Below are 12,451 nucleotides of genomic sequence, written 5' to 3'. Positions count from 1 at the left end.
CAGCGATCCCGGGGGTCCCCAGCAGTGGGACCCCGGGGATCTGACATCTTCTATCCTTTGGATAGGGGATAAGATGTCTAGGGGCGGAGTACCCCTTTAATTCGTGGTGGAAATTCCGCTATGTGAATAGACCCTAAGAGTAAATCTGCATGGAAAGCAGATTTTTACAGGTTGAGTCTATACAGATCACTGTGAGAAGCGAGGCTGGGTTCACACCACGTTTTTGCCATACTGTTTTCAATCAGTATATAAACCGTATAGCAAAAAAAAAAAAACGCATGGAACTATATGGGAAAAAGTAAACCGTATACTGTTTTTAAAAGTGCATACAGTTCCGTCCGTTTAAAAAAAATATATATATATATGTTTTTGAAAATTTTATTTAAAATAAATACATTTTTAACTATAGGATGCAAATGCGCATGTGCAAAGTAAAAACCCTATACATATTGATGTCCATGTTCAAATAAATGTATGCGGTTGCAATACTGTTTGCAATTGTTTATGTATACGATTTTCAATACGGTTCCATAGGTTTTCTATGATGAAAAGGTATACGGGAACCGTACTTGTGGCGTTAGCCCACCCTGAGACGACTTGCTGGTTAAGTGTCTATACAGAGCTTACTATGGAGCAGTCCTAAGTGATAGTCCAGGTCCAAACATGGCAGAAATGTTTGACCATTTGTGTTGCTACACAATCTGCATGGTGCACGCATGGATTTTGTTGTTGATTTACTGCAGATTTCACCCCTACTAAAAGTTTTTAAATCTGCAGTGAAAAAATGTGCAACAATTGGTGAAGATCTCTTCTTGCCTGCTACTGGGGATTTTGCATTTGCAAAACTGACTATGAAATCTGCAGCAATTCAGTCCTGTGCATTCAGCTTTACAATCCCTAATGGATCCCGCAGGAATCAAGAAGACTTGTTAGTGAATTGTGAAGATCAGAGAGAACACTAAACGCTGCTTATGTCTAGTTTCACGGTCTCTCTACATGGAGGCTACAGTGTTCTCCTGCCAAACCGTGATCTCAGTCATTATGAGCTCAGCACAATCTGATTACAAGCCTGGAAATGAGGCTAAGCTTGGCTTGTGGGAGCCTAGAATGGTGTTCACAGAACACATTACACCCACGATAATACTAGACAACACGAGAGGATAAATAATCATCAGTCCTGTTAGTATATATATATATATATAAAAAAAACTCAATGGGGGGGGGGGGGGGATTCATCAACATCAGTGTATGGTAGAGCTTTTTTTTTCTTTTCACCCCTTTCTGCTGCGTGTATTTGTCATTTAGCTGCGCAAAATTTACTAAACTTGCGCACGGGTCTCTGTGAATCATGTGCAGTAATAGAATCCAGCCCATCTCAGCTCTTGAAACCAAAATATAAGGCAGACTTGTAAGTGTGCTCGGAGCTGGTGTATATTTGCGCAAAAAAAAAAATGACACTTGCGTTCTTTTTGTGCGCAAAAAAGAAAAAAAAAAAGACGCAGTTAGTAAATTCATGTCTACAGGAAAAACGGCTCTATGGTACACCTGAAGGGTGACATCTTTAGAAAAAGTTCCACCAAAAAAGGCGCACAAAAAGAACGCAGGAAATATCCTTGTGCAAGATTCTGCGGAGAGAGAGAGAGAGAGATCGTTCCAGCATCATGTCCAAACGGCTAAAGATATTAACATGAAACTTGCCACATGTTACTTATATGTCAACAACAAACATAGGATAGGCAATTTAACCCTTACTCACCCCTATTTGCCAGGGGCGGGGTTTATATTTAAAGTCCCATACAAGTCTATGGGAAATATATGTTACTGCATAACTTCCAAACGGCTGGAGATATTTCGATAATACTTGGTCACATGTTACTTATATGTCCACTTAAAATATAGGATAGTTAATTTAACCCTTAACTACCCACATTTGTGAGGGTTGGGGTTTTTGTTTAAAGTCCCATACAAATCATTGGGAAATGTATGTTCCCACATAACTTCCGTACGGCTGGAGATATTTCAATACCTGGTACACATATTACGGGTCGGGGTATGAGGACGGGATATGAGGTCGGGATAGGAGGTCGGGATGTCGGGTCGGGATATGACAACAATATATGAGGACGGGATATGAAGTCAGAAGCTTCCTCCTTTGTTGATTTTCCTCTCCAACAAGGATGAGGATGGAAAACCGGGCAACGCCGGGTATCCGCTTGTAGTTAATAAAAATAGAGGATCTGCTCACAACCCTACACAGACGTCGGGGAGAGGAGTGTAATGATATCATCATTTCCGGTCTTGCAACTTTCATGATAAGAAAAATGTAGTTAAAGGGGTACTCTGGAGAATTTCTTTTTTTTTTTAAATAAACTGTTGCCAGAAAGTTATGCAGTTTTGTAAATTACTTCTATTTAATAATCTTAATCCGTCCAGTACTTATCAGCTGCTGTATGATCCACAAGTAAAGAAGTTATTTTCTTTTTGAAGTTCTTTTCTGTCTGACCACAGTGCTCTCTGCTGACACCTCTGTCCATGTCAGCCATGTCAGAAGGGTTGGTATGGGGATTTGCTCCTGCTCTGGACAAATCCTGACATGGACAAAGGTGTCAGCAGGGAGCACTGTGGTCAGACAGAAAAGAAAGGAACTTCCTGTGGAGCATACAGCAGCTGATAAGTACTAGAAGGATTAAGATTTTTTTAATAGAAGTAATCTGGCACCAGTTGATAAAAAAATAAAAGTTTTCCACCGGAGTACCCATTTAAATCTCTTGGCCTCCACAACAGTGTCCAGGAGGAGGGCTGCTCTTAGGTGCAATGTGATCCCTGTATTGTTTCTTTGGCCTCTTCTCTCAGGTACTATTGACAGTTGTAGTAGCCAGTCAGAAAACAGATATGATGTCAATCATAATTAAGAAGAAAGGCCAGTGAAGCTCTCAAAGCAAAGAGCACTGGGCACCATAAGAGAACCCGCCTCCTGGACACTGACCATAGTGCCAGCAGAGAGCTTAAACAGTGTTTTTTTAAGCTAAAAAACATGGGAAGACTCCAGCTCGAGTACAGATCCAATAGCCAAAACGCGTCACATCCTGCCATTTACCTGTGATTTATGTAGCTGTATGTGAATAAAGAAGGGTATTGAATCTGTACTCTTCCCGTTTTTTTTTAGCTGTATCTTCGGGTGCAGTCCGCACCTTCTCCGTGCTTGATACTGTGGGATTGAGGTGAGCTGATTCTACTTTTTATTAGTGTTTTTTTTAGGTTATGCCAATTGCGTGACTGAAACAGCGGGTATTGTTGCACTTCAATTCCCAACCACAGTCAACCATTTTAAAGGCTAAAACTACTTTAAGGGTATATCCACACGTGGCAAATTTTATTTTGCCAAGAATTTCTATGATCTGAATGAAGTTTGTAAAAATGTCATGTCCTTCAGAAATATCCCAATTTGTCAGGGCTGATCTGTACATCTAGAGGGAGATCTATTGTACGCAATGCACAGAGCCATACAGTCCAGGATTGCTATATGTTCTGAGGCATCACTCTATTGATTTATATATGTTAAGTGTACAGTAAAATTCAGCTACATTCTCATCTGATAAGTAGACAACATTCTGAAGATACAGTGTACCGACATACCACAGTGTACCTACCCATGCTATGTCTTGATTTTGGTGGACTGAGCATAGTCTGCTGGTGACTACATTCGGTCCATTTCTAAGTAAGCATTTTTCCCTTTTGCAAAACATTTGGGTCCATTAAAATGAACGGACACGACGTCTGAACACTGTAATGCACGTTTCCATATTGTTCTACTGGTGTGCCAACATATCCTTAGAGTAAATACAGCTCTATTCATACCATGTCTGTATCCTAAGGGGGGAATTTATCAACAGTTTTAGTATAGGCCTCACCAAAAGAATTGTTGCAAACCTTAAAGTAAAAGTCTCATGCCCGATCAGTACAGGAAAAACGTTTCCCTTATCCGCCCCCTCCATATATCTCTATGGGAGAGCCGAAGATCTCAGAATGGCTCTCATAAAGATATATGGAGGGGGCGTGGCACCCCCTCTTCAGGCGGGGGTTGTGACACGCCCCTCTGTAGGAGAGTCGGGCCCCGTACAGCTTGGACCCCTCACGATCTAAAACTTATCCCCTATCCGCAGTTTATCTGTACTGATCGGGCATGAGACTTCGTTAAAGCAATCACTTAAAAAAATATATACTGTGTATTCCTCACTACAAACAAAAAACACTCAGCTTTGTCACCTGGAATTTATTTGATAAAAAAAAAATATAAAAATACAATTGTAATCAATATATATATATAGATAGATATTTACAATACAAAAGTATTAAAGAGAGGAACAAGACAATGAATGACCTGATCTTGGAGGGGACATAGCATAGGATCATTGTTATAGAAAACCATAAAATGTAAAAAGTTTTATGCATCATACATATTTACAATGCAGAAAACTGGATAATGACATCTGGTTACGAGCGCTCGAATTAGTGCAATTACATACCCTCACTTAACCCCTAAAAATCCTTTTTGTTTGCCTATTTGTGCATTTCAGCTGCCATTGAGGGGGGGGGGGGGGGGGGAGATATATATTGAAAAAGGTAGTGTGTGGCTACTGAAATGTTGTACCTATACACCTTGGAATAAACCACCGATTCACCTGATTCCATCTTGTGTGCTGCATCAATTATATATAATATATATATATATATATTTGGATTTGCTAACCGCTATCCTATAATTGGGTGCACCATTTACTGAAGGATTTGCTGCTAAGTGCTGAGTTTTCTCTACACAAAAGAAAGTATCAGCTTCTAATTAGACCAGGGGTCTCAAACTGGTGGCCCTCCAGATGTTGCAAAACCAACTCCCAGCATGCCTGGACATGACGGCTGTCGGGAATGCTGGGAGATGAAGTTTTGCAACATCTGGAGGGCCACCAGTTTGAGACCCCTGAATTAGACTCAATAGGAAACCAGAACATTTTCAGATTAAAAAAAATAAATAAATACCGTAGTAACTTGAAAAAAAGAAAAAAAAAGAATTGTCTGTGCCCGTTTTAGTTCCGTTTTTGCAGGCTGTAAACGGATTGAAAACTGTTTAAAAAAAATCCCATTCATGTCAATGGGATTTTTTTTTTTACAACCCATTTGCACCCGTCTGCACTCACTCACTTTTTTTTCACGGCAGAAAAATCGGCAAATGCAGTATTTATTTTTCGTGAAAAAAATGGAATAAAAAATGGACATAATTTTAACATTGAAATCTATGGAAAACGGTATGACAGCCGTTTTGGTCTGTTTTGTAATCCGTTTTTTCATTCATTTTTTTACTTCTGGGCATGCTCAGAAGAAACAGGAAGTCAGTCCCAGGAAGAAGAGAACCAGGAAGTAAGGCTGCGTTCTCACGGCCGTCTAGACCCGTCCAGTTCTTCTCCCGTCAAAACAAAATCGGACAATAATGGATGCAAACGGATGTTATCCGTTCAGTTAAAAAAAAAAATTTTTGTTCTCAGCATGCTCAGAAGTAAACTGATAAAAAAACGGATGCAAACTGATAACATTAAAGGGGTATTCCAGGAAAAAACTTTATTTTTTTTATATATCAACTGGCTCCATAAAGTTAAACAGATTTGTAAATTACTTCTATTAAAAAATCTTAATCCTTTCAGTACTTATGAGCTTCTGAAGTTAAGGTTGTTCTTTTCTGTCTAAGTGCTCTCTGATGACACGTGTCTCGGGAACCACACAGTTTAGAAGCAAATTCCCATAGCAAACCTCTTCTAAACTGGGCGGTTCCCGAGAAGAAGAGAAGCTCATAAGTACTGAAAGGATTAAGATTTTTTAATAGAAGTAATTTACAAATCTGTTTAACTTTCTGGAGCCAGTTGATATATATAAAAAAAGTTTTTTCCTGGATAACCCCTTTAAAGGCTCATCCGTTTTCCATAGACTTCAGTGTTAAATTTACTGTATCCGTTTTTTTCGACGGAGAAAAAATATTGCATGCACAGTCTTTTCTCCCATAAAAAGAAACGGAAATGAGCGCAGACGGGTGCAAACAGATGTGAAAGGATTGTAAAAAAATCCCATTGACATCAATGGGATTATTTTACAACCGTTTGTAATCCGTTTACAAGCAGCAACACTAGAACCTAAACGGGGAAAAAAAAAAAAACAGGGACAGACTGCCGTGTGAACGTCCCCTTAATTACAGGCAGGAAAAGGTGATATATAGAAAATCCACCATTCACTATAGGTGATGGTCACACATCCCCCTGCACAGGTCACAGAGCATGTCTAGAAAACTTTCCCGTAAAAGTCAGTGTCAGTTCCAGACAACCTTTTCTATGGTCCAAGAGGCTGCTATAAAGCATATCTTTGAACACGGCTAAAAGTTGCTTCTGCAAAATGGCTGCCCCCAGTCATATACACAAAATAAAAGAATCTACAATAAGAAAATAAAAAAGTGGAAACAAAAATGTATCTGTATATGGTTTTAATGAGTAATGAAAGGCCATGTGGAACTTGCATAAAAAAAAAGCTTAGGGTTTTTTATGCATTGTACTGTGTGAGCAAAAAAAATATTTTGTACTAAATTGCTATTTTTGTCTGACTTTTGCAGACAATTTTTAAAGAGGTACTCCGGCGCTAAGACATCTTATCCCCTATCCAAAGGATTGGGGATAAGATGCCTGACCGTAAGGTCCCACCGCTGGGGACCCCCGTGATCTTCCACGCCGCACCCAGTTAGAATCAGCCCCCGAAGCGATTACTAGCAATCACAGGGACGGAGCATAGTTGCACTTTTTTGCACAATGCTCGTTTTTTTTGTGCAAAATTCAAAAAGATCAAAATAAGGCTTTAAAAAAATTGCTACTTTTAGACAAAAAAAAACTGGCATGCAAGCCTAGGTAAAAGGAAATTTTTTTGTACTCCCCATAAAATCTCTTTCTCGTAGCCTTCATTGGGGAACACCTTACTGATGGGTATATGCTCTTGCCACTAGGAAAAAAAGTTGGCTCCTCCCTGGCAGGATGTACCCGCCCACCTGAAGTGAGGTAATTAGTTTTGTCAGAAAGCAGTAGGATAAGACAACAAAGACATACCTCTGAAGAACCCTAGAAAAAACAAGAACCGTATTGGGGGACACCTTACTGATGAAACATACCAAAGCAGTCCCCTAGGGTGGGAAAAAACCCAATCATCGGCAAAAGGGAAATCAGTCCAGAGACCGAACCCACTGAACCGTAAGGCCTGCGGATGAGATCCTGGCAGAGACAACAGAGGCCCACAAACTGAGCTCCCGGAAGAACCCCCAATCATGGAGATGGACTAGGACGCCAAGAAGAGACCGTCCTATGTAGAGACTCCAAGCTTACAGTCCATATAGAGACACAGAAAAAAAGGAAATCAGATGGGCTGGAACCATCCCGGGAGGAGATAGGAAATCAACTCCAAGGAACACCGAACCAGACAAAGGGCTGGCCCGGCTGGGAAACAGAAAATGGAAAAGGGCACAACAAGAGAACTGCATCCAGAGTCAACCGAGTCAAGAGAACATGGCGGAAAAAGACGCCAGGGAGAGCAGCGTACGGCTGAGCAGAAGGAGAGTACAGGAGGTGGAGACCAGAAAAAACATTGGAAAAAAGAAGAAAGATGGCGACTGGTTCTGGAGAGGCCTGTTGCATAAAAGCGATGAGCGGAACAGCTGCCGAATCAAAACCCCTGTCTCAGGGGCCCGCCGCAAGCACCTGGGAGGCAAAATTTGCTCAAGTAGCATAAACCGTATGACCAGAACGCCCACCGCCTTGGAAGTACATGGACCCCGAAGGAGGAAAAGGAAGGAATAAGGCCAAAAAGGGGGTGGAATGCCCTGAAAAGGAGCATCCTGAAGCGACCGCAAGGGATCTGGAGGTACCGGGGTCACCTGGAAGACGTACATGCAAGAATAAACGGCCAAAAGGAGCATCCCGGAACACTGGAGCAGCCGACATGGAAAATGGAGGCTCCAGAGACGTCTGTAAGACGTACACCTGTAGAGTAAGTAAACCCATGTCTGCGAAACGCTCCGGCACAAACTTCTACATCTAGACAAGAAGTACGGTACAGAAAGACCCCACAACAATGGTGCTCAGCTCAGTTTATTGCGCTCAGCAAAAAACAAGGGCCCAGTCAGGTACTCCACCTAAATAGGAGGGGAAAACAAGGGGTGGTCACGATGAAAACCAGGCCCAGACCATGCCAAGCTCCCTGATCCCCGGGGGATGGTCAAGTGTGCCAGGCACTACAGGAGCAGGGAAATGCCACCCAAAGGCAAGGGGGCAAAGTACTGGGTGGACATAGTCCCCAGGAACCCTGCAACAACATATTGAGGAATGAAGGATTGAATTTGTTTCTTCAAGAGAACAGAAATCTACACTGGTGCTGGGCAAAGATACCGAAACGTGACTTTGAATGGAAGTAAGAGAAGTACACGTCCCCACAGCAACCAAAGCGTTGAGGGGAACACCCCAACGTTGTGAAACCCTGGACCAACTGAGCAATCCTGGTTATTTTCTAAGGCAACAGAGCCGGCATCTGAACGATCCCGTACAGGAGCCCAGGACAGATACCTGGAGGCACAGGGGGGGGGGAAGGCTTAACCAACTGTGTCACCCCATCATGCCCCATGCCAAAACAGAGGTGCTCAATCGTTGGAAACAAGATCACAGGAAGGCCTGAGGAACAGCCCACCAAAAAAATGGAAGGTGGGCTCTACACGTGCAAAGTGGCAAAGGATCAGCACCCAACGATGTGTCACAACCATGCCCCAAGCAGACCAGCGATACACCCTTAGAAGGGGAACAGAGAATGCTGCTGTTTCTGTGAAAGTCCATGGAACCTGCAGGAAACGCCCACACCCCATCTCCTAATGGTGCCAGACACACCAGGACTGCTGTAGCAGATGCAATAGATAAAGGATGTGTGTGGGAAAGGAAACATGCAGATACAGTCTGACAGTCAGGTTTAAAAGTTCCAATGAAACCAGTGAGACACTCTCTTGGAACTTCACCTGGAAAATTAGTCCCCTGGACTGTAGCCACGGGAGCAGCAAGAACGGGGAAGGTGACCTGGCAGAGTAGAAAACCATGCAGACACAGTCTGGCTATCTGTCATAGGGACCATGGCCACACCGGGTGCTGCAGACAAAACCACATACAGAAAGTGGGTTACCAGCCTTCAAGCGAGAGAGCAGCAGGCATGTAGAGAGGGACCTGGTAAAGGAAGGAACCCTGCAAACCAGTATATGGTGTATTGTATAGGGCCCATGGAGCAACATGTGGAGACTCACTCGGAACTGCACCTTGGCAGTGGGTTACCTGAACTACCGTCCCCGTGTGGGAAGTGAATGGTAGTGGACTTGAAGTAGCAGTAGTATACCGTGCAGACAACCGTCTGGCTGACTGGTATAGGATTCCTGAATGCTCAGTGTCTTGCCTCGGTACGGAGGGACTGGAATTCGGTCGTGGGTGCGATTCAGTGGTAGGGGAGAACAGTAACTGAATATATCCCCAACAGTTTCCAAGGGATTGGGCATAAAACAGATACGCCAGAGGCATACTGCAACTGACAATGTACAGGGTGACTGAAGGAATAAAGCGGCCCCCAATACCATCCCAACAAAAGGGACCCTGCAGATATTAAACTGATAAAAACAGATGTGACAGACCAAGGCTGTAATAGCGCTTGGTTGCCCCAAGGGTGAGGGCAGAAGAATCAATGAAAAAAAATCCAGGGTGCAATACAATTGATGGCCACAAGAGGGCACCAAACACCACCAAATGGTCTGAGAAAATCCTTTATATATATATATATATATATATATATATATATATATATTTTTTTTTTTATATATATTTTTTTAAATAGGTTTGACAGATAGGACGGAGGGCGCGCTGGAAGAACACGGCCCCAGGAGCCAGCCTCCTTAAGGAGCACTGGGAGGGGGATGGGAAGGAAAGGAACTTGTAGAAAGATGCAGCCGCCCCCTCCATCACCCGGCCGCATGAACGGGGCTGTTTACAGTAACAGGGCTGGGGGACTGGTTGAAGGTTCCTCCCCCATCAAGGAAAGCGCCCGGCCGCATGATACCGGAGCAGTAAGCAGGCTAGTGTGCCCGCACTGAGAGGTGGTTGGCCACGTGGGAACGGAGACCCGCTGCCTGCAACTGAAGGTCTCCAGTCAGCCTATAAGGAACATGGCCAGGACATTGCGCCTGGCCGCAGCAAGAGAGTAGTAAGCGGGCTGGTGTGCCCGCACTGAGGAAAACATCAGCCACGTGGGACCATAGACCCACTGCCTGCCGCTGTAGGTCTCTGGTCAGCCTAATAAAGAACGCAGCCAGGACACAGCGCTTGGCCGTACAAAAAAGGTATCAAGCAGACTGGTTACGCCTCCTAGTGGCAAGAGCATATGCCCATCAGTAAGGTGTCCCCCAATGAAGAGCGACCGAGAAATTTCTTTTTGACAACACATTTTGTATAACATGGTCCTGGGGTCCTTTCTAGGTTTTGTGGGCTGACTGCAGCATGATAAAATGAGGTTTACCCTTTCGATCATTTACCACAGTGATCAAAGGGTTAATGGCTGTGATCGGAGAGTCCTTTGATCCCCACCATTAGAGCAGAAGTGCTGCTCTCATTAGATGTAGCTGTATATCTGAAAAGCTAAAAAATAAACAAGCCTCGATGCATCAATGTAATAATAATAAAAAAATAAAAATGTGACCCCTTAAATGAGACCATAAAAAAAGTGAAAAAATCCTGCTGTCCGTAAAGCCGCCCTGTTCATGTCAATGGATAATAAAATTAAATTAAAAAAGCAATACGACACATTTAAACATATCCTTTAAAATAAATAAATTATTGTAAATCTACATAGATATCTTTGGTTAAGATTAGTCTGAATAATGCACATCCCAATAACGGACCTATGGATGGAGGGTTAATTTCAACAATTTGTATATATACTATTGATCACTAGAGCACTATATTCCCATCCATTATTGTAAAGTAAAACATTACTTTTATTAATAGAAAATAAATAGAAGTTCGATGGCACTCACCTATAAAAACATAAACTTTATTGATCAGTTTTAAAACTCGCTGGATCGGGAACAAAAAAACGCCAACAGCCAGAGAAAGTGGGAAGAAGAAAGTGGGATACCGCGGAACAGGCTTGTCGTCATCACCCCGCGCAGCCTCAGCTGTTGCGGTTATTTGTTCCCGATCCAGCGAGTTTTGAAACGGACCAATAAAGTTTATGTTTTTATAGGCGAGTGCCATCAAACTTCTATTTATTCTCTATTAATGTAATGCTAATTTTCTTGTTTAATGTGCATCCCTATATTCCCAGCTCTCCCCTTCACACTTTATTTATTTTTACTAATTTATGGGCATGTTCTGTTTGTACCGATACGGGTGATGCCACCCGCTGCTATTCCTTGTATATATAATTTTTATTAAGCCTTCTCAAGTTAAAAACCACAACCTACTAGTCTCAAATTTGGATAAAGTGGCTAGTGCATGCTGCTTGAATGATTGGATTCATTCAGGTATCATGGCTGCAGTCCATAAGAGACCAAGAAGGTGATTAAAAAACTTTAACACATGCCCCACCAGCCGTTCTAGGGTTTATATAACCTCCTATGTGTGATGTGTCATGAACAGGAAAGGACAATTACAGTTCTAAAAGTAATTGATTGGTGGAGGTTAAACAGACATACTTAATCTCCAATCACTATTCAGACCGATTACCAATCATTTATACCCACAAGGCTATGTTCAAACTGCATGATTGACATCTCTCAACTGCCTATAGAGTCGTACCTGCTTCTCATTACTTGTTGTGGTTGGCTGCCACAGCTTGACACTTTATACAAGTTTGGTGGTTTTTAACTTGAGAAGGCTTAATAAAAGTTAGTCCATGTGTGGCAAGAAATGACAAAGGCACTCACCATGTACAGTGCGACTTCTATTATTGTTCAGTACATCGATGCAGGATAAGGGGGCAGCATGCCCCTACAAGTGCAAGACGTCAGTGCATTAGGATTGGTGACAGCTGTTTCCTTCCCAGTGGATCTTCAATGGACCATTTCCTCTAACATATGCTCTTCCTTCTTTTAGTACACTCCCCTTCTAGTGACGTGGAACACAGGTGAGTGGAAATTGGATTCAAATAGAAAAGTAAAGTGCAGTGACAATACATATATAAATATACATAAAAATCTATTTGGAAAAATCTTAAACGCAAAGCTATAAAAAGACTCCCACATCTATTCTATCTTTCAGTGCTGCGTTTTCTTGCGCTCGTGTTCGCAGGATCCATCTGGCCTCTAATTCACGCAATCTCCTAATGTTATCTTGACCTTCTGTTACATAAAATTTTT

This window comes from Hyla sarda, chromosome 1 (assembly GCF_029499605.1).
Source record: "Hyla sarda isolate aHylSar1 chromosome 1, aHylSar1.hap1, whole genome shotgun sequence".
Classification (NCBI taxonomy): domain Eukaryota; kingdom Metazoa; phylum Chordata; class Amphibia; order Anura; family Hylidae; genus Hyla; species Hyla sarda.
Note: the sequence above shows the minus strand (reverse complement) of the source record.